General features: G+C 42.5%; 1 protein-coding gene across 1 annotated transcript in view; it reads left to right on the forward strand.

Annotated features, from left to right (window-relative positions):
• LOC126237384 (uncharacterized) overlaps positions 1-15,953 on the forward strand; it is a 451,256-nt gene that overhangs the window by 146,917 nt on the left and 288,386 nt on the right. The gene's annotated exons all lie outside the window — the stretch shown is intronic.

The raw sequence follows: 15,953 nt of genomic DNA on the forward strand, positions 1-15,953 counted from the left end.
TTGGCAACTGTTTCTATAATTAAGTGTTGAATCATCGCCTGCCACATCAGAAATGGATTTTATACTTCGGACTATTCATGGCTGTTGGGTTGTGAGTAAATGGTTTCTCCCTACTGCGGCAGTGTCAGTCACAGAGGATCACACGAAACGTATTCCGGCGCAAACTTCAACACAGCAATCGACTAAACGTTACACTCAACGGACGGGAGTTCACAGTCGGTAGAATATAGGAAAGGATGGATTCTTCCACCAACTGCCGAAGTCAGAGCCCAAGAACAAATAAAGAATGTTTCCATCTGCACCCAGCGACACAGAAGTTGTTTTAAAAAATGCATAACGCTGAACTATCAGTAGTAATGTTATGTTTTTTTGCTGCCGCTTTCGTTTCTGAATCGTCATCAAAGCAGGAAAATTATGTAACATATGTCATACATGCTTTAACGTAAGTTACCATAAGGAATCACAACTGCCAAGAGAATATGAAATAACAAATTGTGACAAGATTAAAATGTGATGTCACTTGACACAAGGACAACAAGTGATGTGAATCACGTGTTGTCGTTGTGTCAATGTGCCATCATATTTTAATCGTGTCACAATCTTTGATTTTGTGTTATCTTGACAATTATGATTTCTTGTGGTAACTTACGTTAAATCATGTATGGCATGTAACAAATCTCTAAGAATTTTCCTGTCGTTGATGGTGGTTCAGAATCGAAACCGGCAGCAAAACAAAATAACATTGTTACAGACAGCAGACTGTTATGCATTTTTAAAAATTTATACATGCTGTTGACCATCGCCTGAGCAAGCTGTACTGATGTTGCGTGCGAGAGTTCGGTTGAAAAGAAACAGTACTACACTGATGGAAACATTGAAAAAATCGGTAAACTTGTTCGACACTTTCCTTGTCAACTCCTGTTAACTCAGACACTGCTCTGATTGTTAAAAGGCGATCTTGTCGAGCAAGTTTACCGATTTTTTCAATGTTTGCATCAGTTTTTGCTGACAATGGTCTGCCAGTGCGAGTGTCATCACTGGTGTCTTCGCGGCCATCTTTAAATCGTTTAAACCACTCAAACACTTGTGTTCGCGATAAACAATCATCGCCGTACACTTGTTGTAACATTACAAACGTTTCACTTGCAGATTTTCCTAGTTTGAAACAAAATTTGATGTTAACACGCTGTTCTTTCTGTACACTCAACATTTTCCGACGCACAGACAAAACGTGAACTACTTAAAACAGACGCCACGGGCAGACTGAGTGCAGGAGGCAGATGAAATTCGAGCAGTAGGCGGAGCGAGAGTCACGTGACAGGCCACGCGACTTTCAGCCTTATTGCATTCGTTTTATTGTTTCACCAGTACTAGTCTGGTTTTTTTCTAGCCACACCTCGTATTTTTGATAAACGAAATACTCTCCATCTCCACACATTTTGGAAGGTCTGCCTCTATGACACTGGTCAGTTCAGCGTTACATTGTGGTGTCCGCATCCTTTTGCTCAGATGGTGTATGAGCAAAACTATCGATTGGATAATATCGTGGACAAAAGTACACGAAAAATATTCCACATCTAGAAGTACCCATACTTATTCCGTGTCGCTACTCCAGCAACAATACGTCTTCCGTTATCTTTTTCTTTTTTTCTGTACCGCACTTTCGAGATTGTTTAGTAGGATGGTCTTAGCGGCTAGCGGGAAATTCCAGTGCGCACGGTGCGTCCTCGGACAAAACAGTTCTCTGCCACCAAGGTGCAGGGAGCAGACGAGCATCGCTGCAGGCAGCGGCGGCGGTCGCGGCGAGGGAAGGCCGCTTTGTGCGTGGCGACGTACCTGCGGCCGCCGTCCTGCGTGCTGCTCTTTGTGCACGCACACGCACACGAAGACAGCGCGCCCGACAATGGCCGCCATTGTGGGACCCTGGCGGGCCGCCTTTGCCTGCCTGCGGCTGCGGAAGAGAGAGCACCACCATTGTTGCCGGGGATGTTTTAATTACCACCTGCGGCGCGCCCGCCGACCGAGTAATTGACGAGCGGTCTGTCCGACAGATGGCGTGCGGGTGGTTCGATTGCTACTGCGAGGTAGTCACGAACACGGCGCCACCGGAGCGAGGGAAATGCGTTTCGGGCTTGCGTGTTGGGGGCAAGTCCAAGCTGTTTCATTCTCCAGATTTCAATTGGACTCGGCCCTAATAATATAGGGTCCCTAGCAGCCGCAATCTTCCGTGAAACATTCTTCCTCCTTCTCCCTAGGGTCTTCCTGCTTTTGCAGAGTTCACAGTTCCGACCACGGTGCGTCACATCGCTCAAGCTGAGCGGAATCAACGGTCTCTATACCTGCAGTGTCTGCTTAGGCCGTTGACACAGTGGACTATCTATACACCAGTCCGTAGCAGTTCAGCGGAGCTGACAATACCGCTGTTTCTCTGTACTGACTTCTCTCTCTCTCTCTTTTTTTTTTGTCATTCAGGTCCAACATGTCAGTTGGAAAACCTGAAAACAGAAATTTAAAGGCTCAATCTAGACATAGTGAGGGTCAGTAAAGTGAAGTGGAAAGAAGACAAGGATTTCTGCTCAGATGAGTATAGTGTAATATCAACAGCCGCAGAAAACGATGTAACGAGAGTAGGATACGTTATGAATAGAAACGTAGGGCAGAGAGTCTGTTACTGTGAACAGTTCAGTGGTAGGGTTGTTCTCATTAGAATCGACAGCAAACCAACACCGACAACGATAGCTCAGGTATACATGCGGACGTCGCCAAGTTGAAAATGAACAGATAGAGAAAGTGTGTGAGGATAGTGAAAGAATAATACAGTACGTAAAGGGAGATGAAAACGTAATAGTCATGGGGGACTGGAATGCAGTTGCAGGGGAAGGAGTAGAAGAAAGGCTTACGGGAAATTAGAAATGAGAGAGGAGAAATACCAATTGAGTTCTGCAATAAATTTCAGCTAGTAATAGCGAATACGCTGTTTGAGAATTAGAACAGGAGGAGGTATACTTGGAAAAGGCCGGGAGACACGGGAAGATTTCAGTTAGATTACATCACGGTTCACGGTCAGACTGAGATCCCGAAATCAGATACTGGATAGTAAGGCAGAAGGTATACGGAAAAAAATGTACCCATTGAAAAAAAAAATGGTTCAGATGGCTCTGAGCACTATGGGACTTAACTTCTCAGGTCATCAGTCCCCTAGAACTTAGAACTACTTAAACCCAACTAACCGAAGGACATCACACACATCCAATCCCGAGGCAGGATTCGAACCTGCGACCGTTGCGGTCGTACCCATTGAAGACAGGTCACGCCGTTTTCAAAGGAAACATTACCAAATACATCTTAATAAATTTAACGAAGCCACGAAAATCTAAAGTTGTATGTCTGACAAGGCTTTTGAAACGCTCAGCATCTTAAGAAAAGTCCTTACTCCGTGTCGTACGTTCTGTTGTAATACCGCTAGTATTCATGGAACACCACGGAACCGATCTCAACAGGTGTCTCTCTATCTCGGTATCGTCCTAGGGATGTGACGTTCCGATTAAGGGGCGAAAGTTGTATACGAAAGAAGCGGAACTGGTAGCATTATCCATCCAGCCAATTCAGGTTGTCGGTTTTTCATGTGACTCGCTTCTGAGGAATGATTGAACAGTAGATCTGATAAAAGAGCTTCTGATTTCCTCTCTATTCGTCCCCACAAGAGGCTACTGCCCCACCTCTAACGACCTCGAAATCATCGAAACTTTTAGCTGCAACATTGCCTCTTTCACACTAGTGGCAGCATATTTAAAATATGTTCTTCGAAAAACGAATCGTCAATTTGTGGAGGCTTCTAGCCGCCACATCTCCAGCAAGTCTTTCCATTACGCTACGAAAGAGCTATTTAAATGACGTCTCCTTACAGAAAGAATGCCAGCAAAGGATTTTTTCCGCTACGGACGTCTTGTTGGCTGTTCAAGGATCTCGGTAATTGGCCCTCACAGCCTTAGCGTCTTCGTTCCTCGGTCCTCAAGAGCACTTATTATTATGGTCCCTCTCGCGTGAAGAGTTTATTTAGCCTAGTAATAACCTACTTGAAACGCGGAACGACTCAGAGAGGTGTATTGCACTTCTTTGGTGAGCGGTGATGAAACGGAATTGTAGCGTTAAGAAATAAAGAATTCTTTTGATATGGCGCATTCTACAAAAGCAGAACAAAGGCTGATATTCTAAACAAGTTCTATTCTGCACTACTTTCACACAGAGTGACTTTTCGAAGTGTGCAGAAAATTCAATGAAATACAGATAATACCGAAACTGAATCGAAAATTTATGTGCTAATTCGCAAATATACCGCTTTATAATAGACACACGGCCGACATTGCAACAATGCAAATAAATAGCTTTTGCAGTGAAAGGCTGACTACGATATTATTTACAAAAGGGCATTCTGTTATGGCCAACAAACTGGGAACGGCGAAACTAGTCGGCTCTTCGTATGCACAGTATATCCCAGTTCCGTTAGGACTGTGGCTATGAAAAATAATAGTCATGGGTTACGTTCAGAAAACCACTGTTCTTTTTTTTCTCAAAATAGATCCTCACTGAATCAGTAGCTAAAATCGTTTTAAAAGTGTTTTGAAACGGACATTATAATCCTTTTTTGGAACTGTCTTCAGTATTGCAGTACAGTTCTTTTGCATGTCCTCAATTGCATCGTAATTGTGTCCTCTGACTGCCAATTCCAATTTGGGGAACAAGAAGTAGGCTGGAGCCAAATCCCGGGAATACAGCGAGTAATCCAGGACCACGGTCATTTGCCGGCCGAAAAGTGGCATACATTTTTCCCCTTGTGGACTGGGTCTAGGAGGAGCGTCCAGAAACCTGCATGTCAGTACCCAGGTCGAATTTGAAGAAATCTGGCCCACAAACGATGGAGGACTCAAAAAACTTGATGTTGCCTCACTACTCGACCTTCATTTTCCGAAAAGTGTTGGGCACATACTCTTACATTTGCGGCTAGGAACTTTCAAACCCTATCAAGTAGGACAGCAGGCTATCTGTGGCAGAACTGACGACAGAATACACTGTTGGTGCAGACATGGTTGGGGTCACCCCGTTCAGCCCATATTATTGAGTGTGGTGTTTCTAAGCAGACGACAATGTGTTGCCATGTTGACCCAGAAACGTTGTCATTTACGCTTGCAATGGGCACGGGATTACCGTGACTGGATCATGCATCTGTGAAAACTGCCACCTGGAAGGATGTATCACGTCTCTTGGTACACAATGTCGATTGTAATCCCCGGCGATGCCGTCATCGAGGTAAACGGTTATTCGAAACGTGCGTCGCTCCACGAACGCAGGGTGATGTGGGCAGTATTATGCTACGCGCAGCATTCATCTGGGCTCCTGCGTGTGTCGCAACCATCGTGATATCTGTGGACTGCGTGAAAATTCTTGCGAGCCACCAGCATCCCTTCGTACTTGGTACCTTCCGGGACGGTGATGGTGCCTTTTATCAGAACAACAGTTCAAGTGAAAGGCCAGATAGTGCTGCAGTGGTTTGATGAGCACAGTAAGAAACTCATGGTATGTCTTGTCTACCAAATTCTTAAAAAATTGAGAAATAAGCTCGTAGAGCCACGAATACTCTCCACACTTAACTATCGTGACGCTATTCTCCAAGAACTTTTGTACGAAAGCTCACGCAGGCTAGAACAGGCGACGAACGCATGTGTGCGACACATTTGTGACGTACCCGTGCTTGCAGACAATTATCATAGTTGCACGCCAATAAGCGTAGATATTATCATTGTGTCTGCTCTACCGTAGTTTCAATCATTGCACTCCCTCTTACTTATCTTCAACTCTTATACTACTATCTGAACAGCAGAGCAGAAACACTCGGTCTCAACAAAATACAATCCTCTCTGTACCATCACATAACACTGCCGTGTTACCTAAACCATTTTCTGTATGAGGAACCCGGCATCGCAACAATCTTCCTAAAAAAAAAAAAATCAGAGAAGTTAAATTCTTTCCAAACTTCAAAAGACAGTTAATGGTTCACCTTCTATCACTATACACTAGTATGCATCTCACTCTCGTCAATCCCACCTCCCCTACAACTTTTCCGTCATTCATGCTGGCGGAGTCCACTAATCTATATCATTCTTAATGCCCTTCACTATTATTACCATCATCGTCATTATTATTAGTGTCAGTCGTTGTTTTCATTACTATTACTATTGTCAATTATTATTATCATTATTGGTGTCAACTATTAAATTTTTATTATTATTATTAGTAGTAGTAGTATTATCATCTTTACTTTCTCAGACGTTAAGTCTGGTTAAGAATGGAGTGACGCGGACCTTTATCAAGCGTCACTTCCTTTTAGCTGTACGGTACATGTTATATTGCATTTAGGAACTTTCGGGAAATTGAACATGTATCAATAATTACGGATTTCTGTAATTGTATATATATGTTTGGATGTAGCTGTATTGCATTGATGTATTGGTGGATATTGTGTGGTATGACTCCTGTAGTTGATAGTATAATTGGTATGATGTCAACTTTAGCCTGATGCCACATGTCTTTGACTTCCTCAGCCAGTTGGATGTATTTTTCAATTTTTTCTCCTGTTTTCTTTTGTACGTTGTATTGGGTATTGATATTTCGATTAGTTGTGTTAATTTCTTCTTTTTATTGGTGAGTATGATGTCAGGTTTGTTATGTAGCGTTGTTTTATCTGTTATAATGGTTCTGTTCCAGTATAATTTGTATTCATCATTCTCCAGTACATTTTGTGGTGCATACTTGTATGTAGGAACGTGTTGTTTTATAAGTTTATGTTGTAAGGCAAGCTGTTGATGTATTATTTTTGCGACATTGTCATGTCTTCTGGGGTATTCTGTATTTGCTAGTATTGTACATCCGCTTGTGATGTGATCTACTGTTTCTATTTGTTGTTTACAAAGTCTGCATTTATCTGTTGTGGTATTGGGATCTTTAATAATATGCTTGCTGAAATACCTGGTGTTTATTGTTTGATCCTGTATTGCAATCATGAATCCTTCTGTCTCACTGTATATATTGCCTTTTCTTAGCCATGTGTTGGATGCGTCTTGATCGATGTGTGGCTGTGTTAGATGATACGGGTGCTTGCCATGAAGTGTTTTCTTTTTCCAATTTGCTTTCTTCGTATCTGTTGATGTTATGTGATCTAAAGGGTTGTAGAAGTGGTTATGAAATTGCAGTGGTGTAGCCGATGTATTTATATGAGTGATTGCCTTGTGTATTTTTCTAGTTTCTGCTCGTTTTAGAAAGAATTTTCTTAAATTGTCTACCTGTCCATAATGTAGGTTTTTTATGTCGATAAATCCCCTTCCTCCTTCCTTTCTGCTTAATGTGAATCTTTCTGTTGCTGAATGTATGTGATGTATTCTATATTTGTGGCATTGTGATCGTGTAAGTGTATTGAGTGCTTCTAGGTCTGTGTTACTCCATTTCACTACTCCAAATGAGTAGGTCAATATTGGTATGGCATAAGTATTTATAGCTTTTGTCTTGTTTCTTGCTGTCAATTCTGTTTTCAGTATTTTTGTTAGTCTTTGTCTATATTTTTCTTTTAGTTCTTCTTTAATATTTGTATTATCTATTCCTATTCTTTGCCTGTATCCTAGATATTTATAGGCATCTGTTTTTTCCATCGCTTCTATGCAGTCGCTGTTATCCAATATGTAATCTTCTTGTTTAGTGTGTTTTCCCTTGACTATGCTATTTTTCTTACATTTGTCTGTTCCAAAAGCCATACTTATATCATTGCTGAATCCTTCTGTTATCTTTAGTAATTGGTTGAGTTGTTGATTGGTTGCTGCCAGTAGTTTTAGATCATCCATGTATAGCAAATGTGTGATTTTGTGTGGGTATGTTCCAGTAATATTGTATCCATAATTTGTATTGTTTAGCATGTTGGATAGTGGGTTCAGAGCAAGGCAGAACCAGAAAGGACTTAATGAGTCTCCTTGGTATATTCCACGCTTAATCTGTATTGGCTGTGATGTGATATTATTAGAGTTTGTTTGGATATTAAGTGTGGTTTTCCAGTTTTTCATAACTATGTTTAGGAACTGCATCAATTTAGGATCTACTTTGTATATTTCCAATATCTGTAGTAACCATGAGTGGGGTACACTATCAAAAGCTTTTTGGTAATCAATGTATGCGTAGTGTAGTGACCTTTGTTTAGTTTTAGCTTGATATGTCACCTCTGCATCTATTATCAGTTGCTCTTTACATCCTCGTGCTCCTTTGCAACAGCCTTTTTGTTCTTCATTTATAATTTTGTTCTGTGTTGTATGTGTCATTAATTTCTGTGTAATGACTGAAGTTAATATTTTGTAGATTGTTGGTAGGCATGTTATGGGGCGATATTTAGCTGGGTTTGCTGTGTCTGCTTGATCTTTAGGTTTCAGATAGGTTATTCCATGTGTAAGTGTATCAGGGAATGTGTATGGGTCTGCAATGTAACTGTTAAATAATTTAGTTAGATGTGAATGTGTTGAGGTGAACTTCTTTAGCCAGAAATTTGCTATTTTATCATTTCCAGGGGCTTTCCAATTGTGCGTAGAATTAATTGCTCGGGTGACTTCATGTTGCAAAATTATCACTTCAGGCATTTGTGGTATCATCTTGTATGAGTCTGTTTCTGCTTGTATCCACCGTGCATGCCTGTTATGTTGTACCGGGTTTGACCATATGTTGCTCCAGAAGTGTTCCATGTCTGTTATGTTTGGTGGATTGTCTATTGTAATGTGTGTGTTATCTATTGTCTGGTAAAATTTCTTTTGGTTTGTGTTGAATGTTTGGTTTTGTTTCCTTCTATTTTCACTTTTTTTGTATCTTCTAAGTCGTTTGGCCAATGCTTGTAACTTCTGCTTCTTTTCATCTAATTGCTCCATTGCTTCTTGTTGTGAGATTTTACCTAACCTTTTTCGTTTTTTGTCTGATATTTCATTTCTTATAAATTGTGTTAGCTGTCCGATGTCTTTTCTCAGTTTTTCTATTCTGATCTGTAGCCTGTGTTGCCATGCTGGTTTTGTGGGTTTCTTCTGTGTGTTGGTTGGTTCTGATCTCTGCCTAGTGTGTATATTTAGTGTAGTGAGTGCTCCTACATAAACCAGTAGTTGTAACTCTTCCCATTATTATTATTATTATTATTATTATTATTATTATTCCTGTGAATGTTTTTATAATATCTTTGGCATGCGATGTTCCTGGTCAGATGAAAGAGAGTGTCTTAAGGCACTAATCGGGATAGGCTACATAAGGAATAACTAAATAAAGAAATTCGCCTGATCTGAACCTTATGGATCACAGTTGGAACGCTCTCGGGCGATAGCTTCGCGCGCACAGATCACAGTAATCTAACGACATTACGTGATCTGTACGTAGATATGTAGTACCATACACTTCCGGCAGACTACCAAGGACTTAATCTACTGCCGCCATTAGGTATCAACACTGCAGGCAGGATTTTAACGTTAAAAATCAAATAAATTCTTTGTCCTGGCTCACACTATTTTCAAACGTTACTCCGCAAATGCTCGCCCAGTTCACGCCTTATTAGAACCGAAGACGAGCTACTACCCACGCCTTGACCGCCGAGAAAAATGACAACCCTTTGCAACAATTATGCTACAAGATGGGCTCTTGTCCCCATAAAAGACGAATCTGAGCGAAAACGAGCAGATAAAATAATAATTTATAGCAGGATAAATGAAGAATAGGAATATTTTATGTGCCATTTTTATGTAACATTGTCTGCTCCTTCCACACTGTTGATTTGCATGTGGACTCCGGGATTTCGCAGAGAAGTAAGTGTACTTGTTACCCGTTTGTCAGGCTGTATAGCCGTTCGTTAGCCCGCAATTGACATTAATGTCCAGGGCTTACGGATAAATCATAGAGTGACTCATTTGCAATTCTAATGAACCTGGCGCCAGCACAGTGGAATCTTGCCAAGGCGGCCATGTCTTACTACGTAACACATGCCGGCGTCTGAAAACGTTTCGATCAGGTCCATAGTAAACTGTTTTACGTTTAAAAGATAAGAGCTTTTTGTTATTATGAAGCTGAAGCGTTTTAGGAATAAAATTTTGAGTACAAGCTTCAGTTTAATTATTTGGTTATATTTACGAAAGCTAGCTATGATTTGGAATATGTCAATAAGTTTACAAACATTATACATTTTTAAGTGAAAATATGGCTTCATAATGAATATTTACGGAATTCTATTTTTACTTTTGCCGTAAAACGGAGATATTAAACAGCAGAAATAGAGGACAGCCAACCACCTGCAAAAAATAGTGGTTTTCAAATAACCCTGACCACTGATTTGACGGATCTAAAGCTGTTTTCTTCAGAAGGACAGACAAATTTCACATTAGCAATTCACTTAGTAAAAGCTGTCTCCACATGACATTTATCGGCAACTGTCCGTATGGACATATGTAAAAATTAGGGCCCCTAGAATCAAGGGCTTGTCATATCAGTAAAAAACAATCACTTAGAATAACAGACCATGCTACTAGCTACATGCCGACTGTACTGATATTAAACAAATTAAACTAAACCACACTAACGAACTATTTGTTCATAAGTTCTGTGGATTAATCAAGCAGAAGTGATTTCACTTTACTTTTATACCTGTTTCCAATATCTGCTCAAATACTTATAATGCTGCATACTTTACTCTTTGCTGTGAAACAGTAAGTAAAGTTACAGATAGCTCGCCCGGCTAGCCGCGCGGTCTAACGGGCGGGAAGGCGTGCAGGTCTCTGGCACGAATCCGCCCGGCTGGTTAGTGTCGAGGTACGGTTTGCCGGCCAGTCTGTGGATGGTTTTTAAGGCGGTTTTCCATCTGCCTCGGCGAAAGCGGGCTGGTTCCCCTTATTCCGCCTCAGTTACACTGTGGCGGTGGTTCCTGCGCAAAAACCGTTTCCACGTACGCATACACCATAATTACTCTACCACGCAAACATTTAGTGTTATACTCGTCTGGTATGAGACGTTTACGGGGGGCTCCACTTGGGACCGAACCGCACAATAACCCTGGGTTCGGTGTGGGGCAGCGGTGGAGTGGGTGGACTGCTGCGGCCTGTTGTGGGGTTGTGAACTACTTAGCGCTACGGTGGGACGAAGTCTCTCCGTCATTTATAGGTCATCGGTTTAATACACAATATCCCTGGTTTACAATATAAAAGTTATAGATCGTAGAAAACATTTTCTCGTATTTTGTCTCTGAATGGTACGTTGAAGAAAGGCACCTTTTTTTCTGTAGCAAGGGATACCCCAATGGATAAGATAAGCCACGTTAGGAAAATTTGTATTTCGTATAATTCCACTTTTTCTTCGCGAAATAAGTTACTCTTCCGCCAAGTTTAAGAAACTGTGTGAGTGAGTTAGAGCTGTAGTGCCATGTCTGAGTTATTGATGACAATGAGAGAGAAAAAAGGCGACAGAGACAAGAAATAGTCTCCTATGCTTGAACTGTGCGAAGTGGGCCACCTAATTTACATCCTCATCCGACGGACGCGGACGGGTCATCATTTACCGTCTTACATGCACTCGCCTTCACGAGACTGTGTCGATATATTTCGAATTTAAGCCTGGATATGTAGCATTTTGCCATAATCTCGCCTCCTGCCGACCAAACACTGGCGACAAAAATTTTAATCATTATCAGGATTTTTACTGGCTACCTCCCGGTGCATTACGTACCTTCATAAGGCGAGAGGTGGTAGTACGACATGCATCTAGGAACATTGTCGAACATGATTGTTTTGAAGTCCATGTGTTACGGTGTGGAGAGGTATAGTGTTGTATTATTTTGAGGGTTCTGCACCTCAATCGGTAAAATTTTGGAGCAGTTTGACTGTTAAGACCCATTTGTCTCAGCAACGGATAGAGGCATCGATTTGAAGTTGATGCCAAATACTTTGGTTAACCCCTAACGGTGTAAAAAATTTAAGCTTCTAAGTCAGTGTCGTCAAAAGATACTATCATTTATATCAGATATTTAGATACTCGTAAACTCATTCGTCAAAACCCATAGATGCATTATACATATGCCTGGGGTCCACCGGTAAACTGTGGGCCTGGAAACCACCAGGTCACGGGATCGACTCTCTACCGGACCACGGATTTTTCAGTCCCTCACCTCTCTACGACGTGAGAACAACACGAGTTTCGGATTCCATGTTAAACTTTAGGTCCCTTTTCCACGATTGAATGACGATAATACTTTTAGAGAAACGCAAGTAGCGCCGAAGAGGCGTCCATATTTAAGACTTGATCAGGCTACTTAGCCACACTAAATTATCATTGCTACTGTTATTATCTGTGTAGGTAATTTTGTACGGAATCCTCAGAGCACAAGGTTTTGAACATTATACAAGAAAGCCCTTCCGTCAACGATTGTTCCTAAGAAACTGAAATGGTCGACTTCGTAGACAGTTTGATTACCTTCGGAGAGTAAAATTTCACTTTTGCAACAGTTGCTCTGTCAGAAACTGTATATATTGCGTTTTGTTACAGTTAAGCGTTACCCTATTCTCTGAATACCGAGTACTGATATTATTGATCACTTTGTTAGATGTGTCATTTATATTGCGTTCCATGTCTTTCACAGTGATACTGCAAAGACAACAGTTTTTGAGCCATTTGTTACGTTTAGCGGCAACTCATTCATACATATCAAGAAGACCAATAAGATCTGGCCGCTGTCGCCGAGCGGTTCTACGCCCTTCAGTCCAGAATCGCGCTGCTGCTACGGTCGCAGGTTCGAATCCTGTCTCGGGCGTGGATGTGTGTGATGTCTTTAGGTTAGTTAGGTTTAAGTAGTTGTAAGTCTAGGGGACTGATGACCTCAGATGTTAAGTCCCATAGTACTTAGAGCCATAGTTAGACAGCTTGTGCAATATTTAGGCTGTCCGCTTGAAGAATGTCCAGGACTCTACATACCTCTGACAGTTATTGAGGGAGATGATTGTCATCTTTTTAATACGTAACATTACCCAAGGTATCGCTAATGAGAGCAGGATCTTCTTCAGAGTGATCTGTTTCAATTTCTACGTATTTAGAACAAATTTGTCGAAAGACTGGGTTAGTGTTTTGAATAAATTAATCGTAAGAATTTGAAGTGAAGTTCTTAATGGTCAGTACCAAAAAATCCAAAAAATCCCAATTTAATCCAGTGGGTTGTTTTTTTTTCCAAATATCCGGGTTTTTATATACCCTGCTTGCTCCTTAATAGTGTAACAGGTGATTCATCTTTACATATTTATTGTAGCTGCACGGATGCCTTTGAATAGCTGTTTCATTCTCTACGCCCGTGGAAATATGGGAAGATGTGGAACGACAGTTCTAGAAGCAGAGTATAAGAACGCGTTGAGGAGGCAGACGTTTCCGCAAACTGGAGACGCCCGGGGACACGAAAAACAGATTGCTGGACCCCGAGCAAGCAGCCGCTGGCGAGGGCTAAACTTGTTAGCGGCCATGTTAATCAAGAGATAAACAGGAGCACAGCAGGAAGGCCGCGGCGTTCCCCGAGCAGCCTCCTGCCATTCCCCTGCCGCTAACTGCTGGCGCAGCGGCGGAAGGCCGCGGAGAACGGTCCGGCGTGCGCCTTCGCTGCAGGCGCACATAACAAGTAGTCACAGGAACCCTGGTGTCCGTTGGTCGGGCAACTGTCAATAATCCGCAACTACGACACAATGAAAGGATGGTAGAGTAGACTGTAGATCCTGTTGTGCCGTACCAAAATACACACGCTTGCACAACGGTGGGTTCTTTGGTTTGCTCCCGAAGGAGCATATAAAATATTAGCTCACTTTATTGCAACAAAGGTAAGAAGATTTACGTAACTTTGTTTAATCCATTTCCACAGGAATATTGTGAGTATTTAGAACTGTCTCTGAATATTAAGGTATCACATGATACAGATTTACAAGACTCTTCACTTGAAGACTAACTGACACACTGAAAAGCCAAAACATTACGACCACCGCCCAATGCGACGCTGGATGCTACTGGTAGCTTTTCGAGCACGTGACGCGGTAGGAAATGTATGTACGTGGAGCAGATACGGCTGGGGGATCACCCTAGCGAAGATACGGGCTGCAAATGGGGAAATCCATTGAGATAAGTGACTTTGACAAATGTCAGATTATTATTACGCAGAGCCTGTGGAAATGGAAATGAGCGTTTGTCATCATTGGCCAGGAGGCCCCTTGCAGGGCAGGTCCGGCCGCCTTGGTGCAGGTCTTATTACATTTGACGCCACACTGGGCGACCTGCGCGCCGGATGGGAATGAAATGATGAAGACAACACAACACCCAGTCCCCGAGCGGAGAAAAATCCCCGACCCAGACGGGAATCGAACCCAGGCCCCTTAGGACGGCAGTCCGTCACACTGACCATTCAGCTATCGGGGCGGACACGCAGAGCCTGTGAACGAGTATGTCGAAAACGGGAAAGATTGTCTAGTGTTAACCTGCCACTGTCGTGAGCAACTACGGCAAGATGTAGGAGCACAGTGGAACTACCGCTAGGTGGTAAATGGGTGGACGTCCACGACTCTTCTCAGAAGGGGTTTGGAGGCTTGTCTGCTCTGTACAGTAGGATAGATGATCTGTAGCATCTCTGCCGAAGGAGCACAACGCTGGTGCACATCGTTCTTACATTGTTGAACATGGAGCTCCACAGCAGAGCACCCCTACATATTCACGTATTACGATTGCAGTGAGCGCGGGACCATCGGGATTCGATCGTCGGTCAATCGAAACGTGTCGGCTCTTCGGGTGAATCACGTTTTTGCTACACTAGGTCGATGGTCGTATTCCCAAATGCCGTCATCGAGGTGAACGACGGCTCGAAACGTGCAATGTGACACGGACGCAGGCTGGTGGGTGCAGTATTATGCTATGGGAGACATTCTCCTGCGCTTTCGTGGAACCTGTGGTAGTAATCAAACTCACGCTGACAGCTGTGAATCACCAGCATCCCTTCGTGCTTGATGTCTTCCGCGATGGCGATACCGTCTTTTAGCAGAACCGTGCTAGAGTGGTTTGGGGACCATTACAGTGAATGCACGTTGATGTCTCGTTGACCAAAATCGCCTGATGTAAATCCGGTGGAATCCATTTGGGTCGCTGTTGGGCCCGGTGGACCGTTATTTGCACGCATTACGTGACCTGTGAGTACACATGTAATGCCACAAACCTCTACAGACCTACCAAGAAACTGCCGTTTCTGTGATGCACAGAATCTGTGATGCATCTCATTCAGAAGACGGACAAACAAGGTATTTATTAAGCGGTGGTCACAATGTTTTGATTTATCAGTGTGATGTTCACATAACATTATTGCTAAGACGTATAATACACTGGCGGCCGATCTAAGATCATGCTGTCGTCTTGATCGTTGACTGCCAACTGGGCCGAGCGTTCCGCTGCTCAGCCGTTAAGTAGACGAGCCGTTGCAGCGGCGTGGAAAATCTCTAGTCCTAGTGGCGTGGCTACCCTAGCGTTAATCATTCTCTGTGCGGCTTGCATAGTCTATAATCTTCTGTAGTTTCGTTGCGAGCTGCCAATACTGCTTTGAACAAAAAAAGTCTATGCCCAGTGATTGGGAGAAAGCACAGTCACACTAGTCTAAAAGAAATATAGCAAAAGTGATCCAAAAAATTGCAGCCCAACTCACTGACGTCCTCTATTGTAGAATAACATATTCCAAGCGCAGACACCATGAAACATAGATTACCTACTGAATGATCTCCTCCATAACAACCAGCATGGGTTACGAAAACATCCATCATGCAAAACCCAACTCGGGCTTTTCTCAGTGGCATCCAGAGAGTTACAAATCAAGGCAGTCAGGTGGAAGCAGTAGTATTTCTTGA

This window comes from Schistocerca nitens, chromosome 2 (genome assembly GCF_023898315.1).
Source record: "Schistocerca nitens isolate TAMUIC-IGC-003100 chromosome 2, iqSchNite1.1, whole genome shotgun sequence".
Classification (NCBI taxonomy): Eukaryota; Metazoa; Arthropoda; class Insecta; order Orthoptera; family Acrididae; genus Schistocerca; species Schistocerca nitens.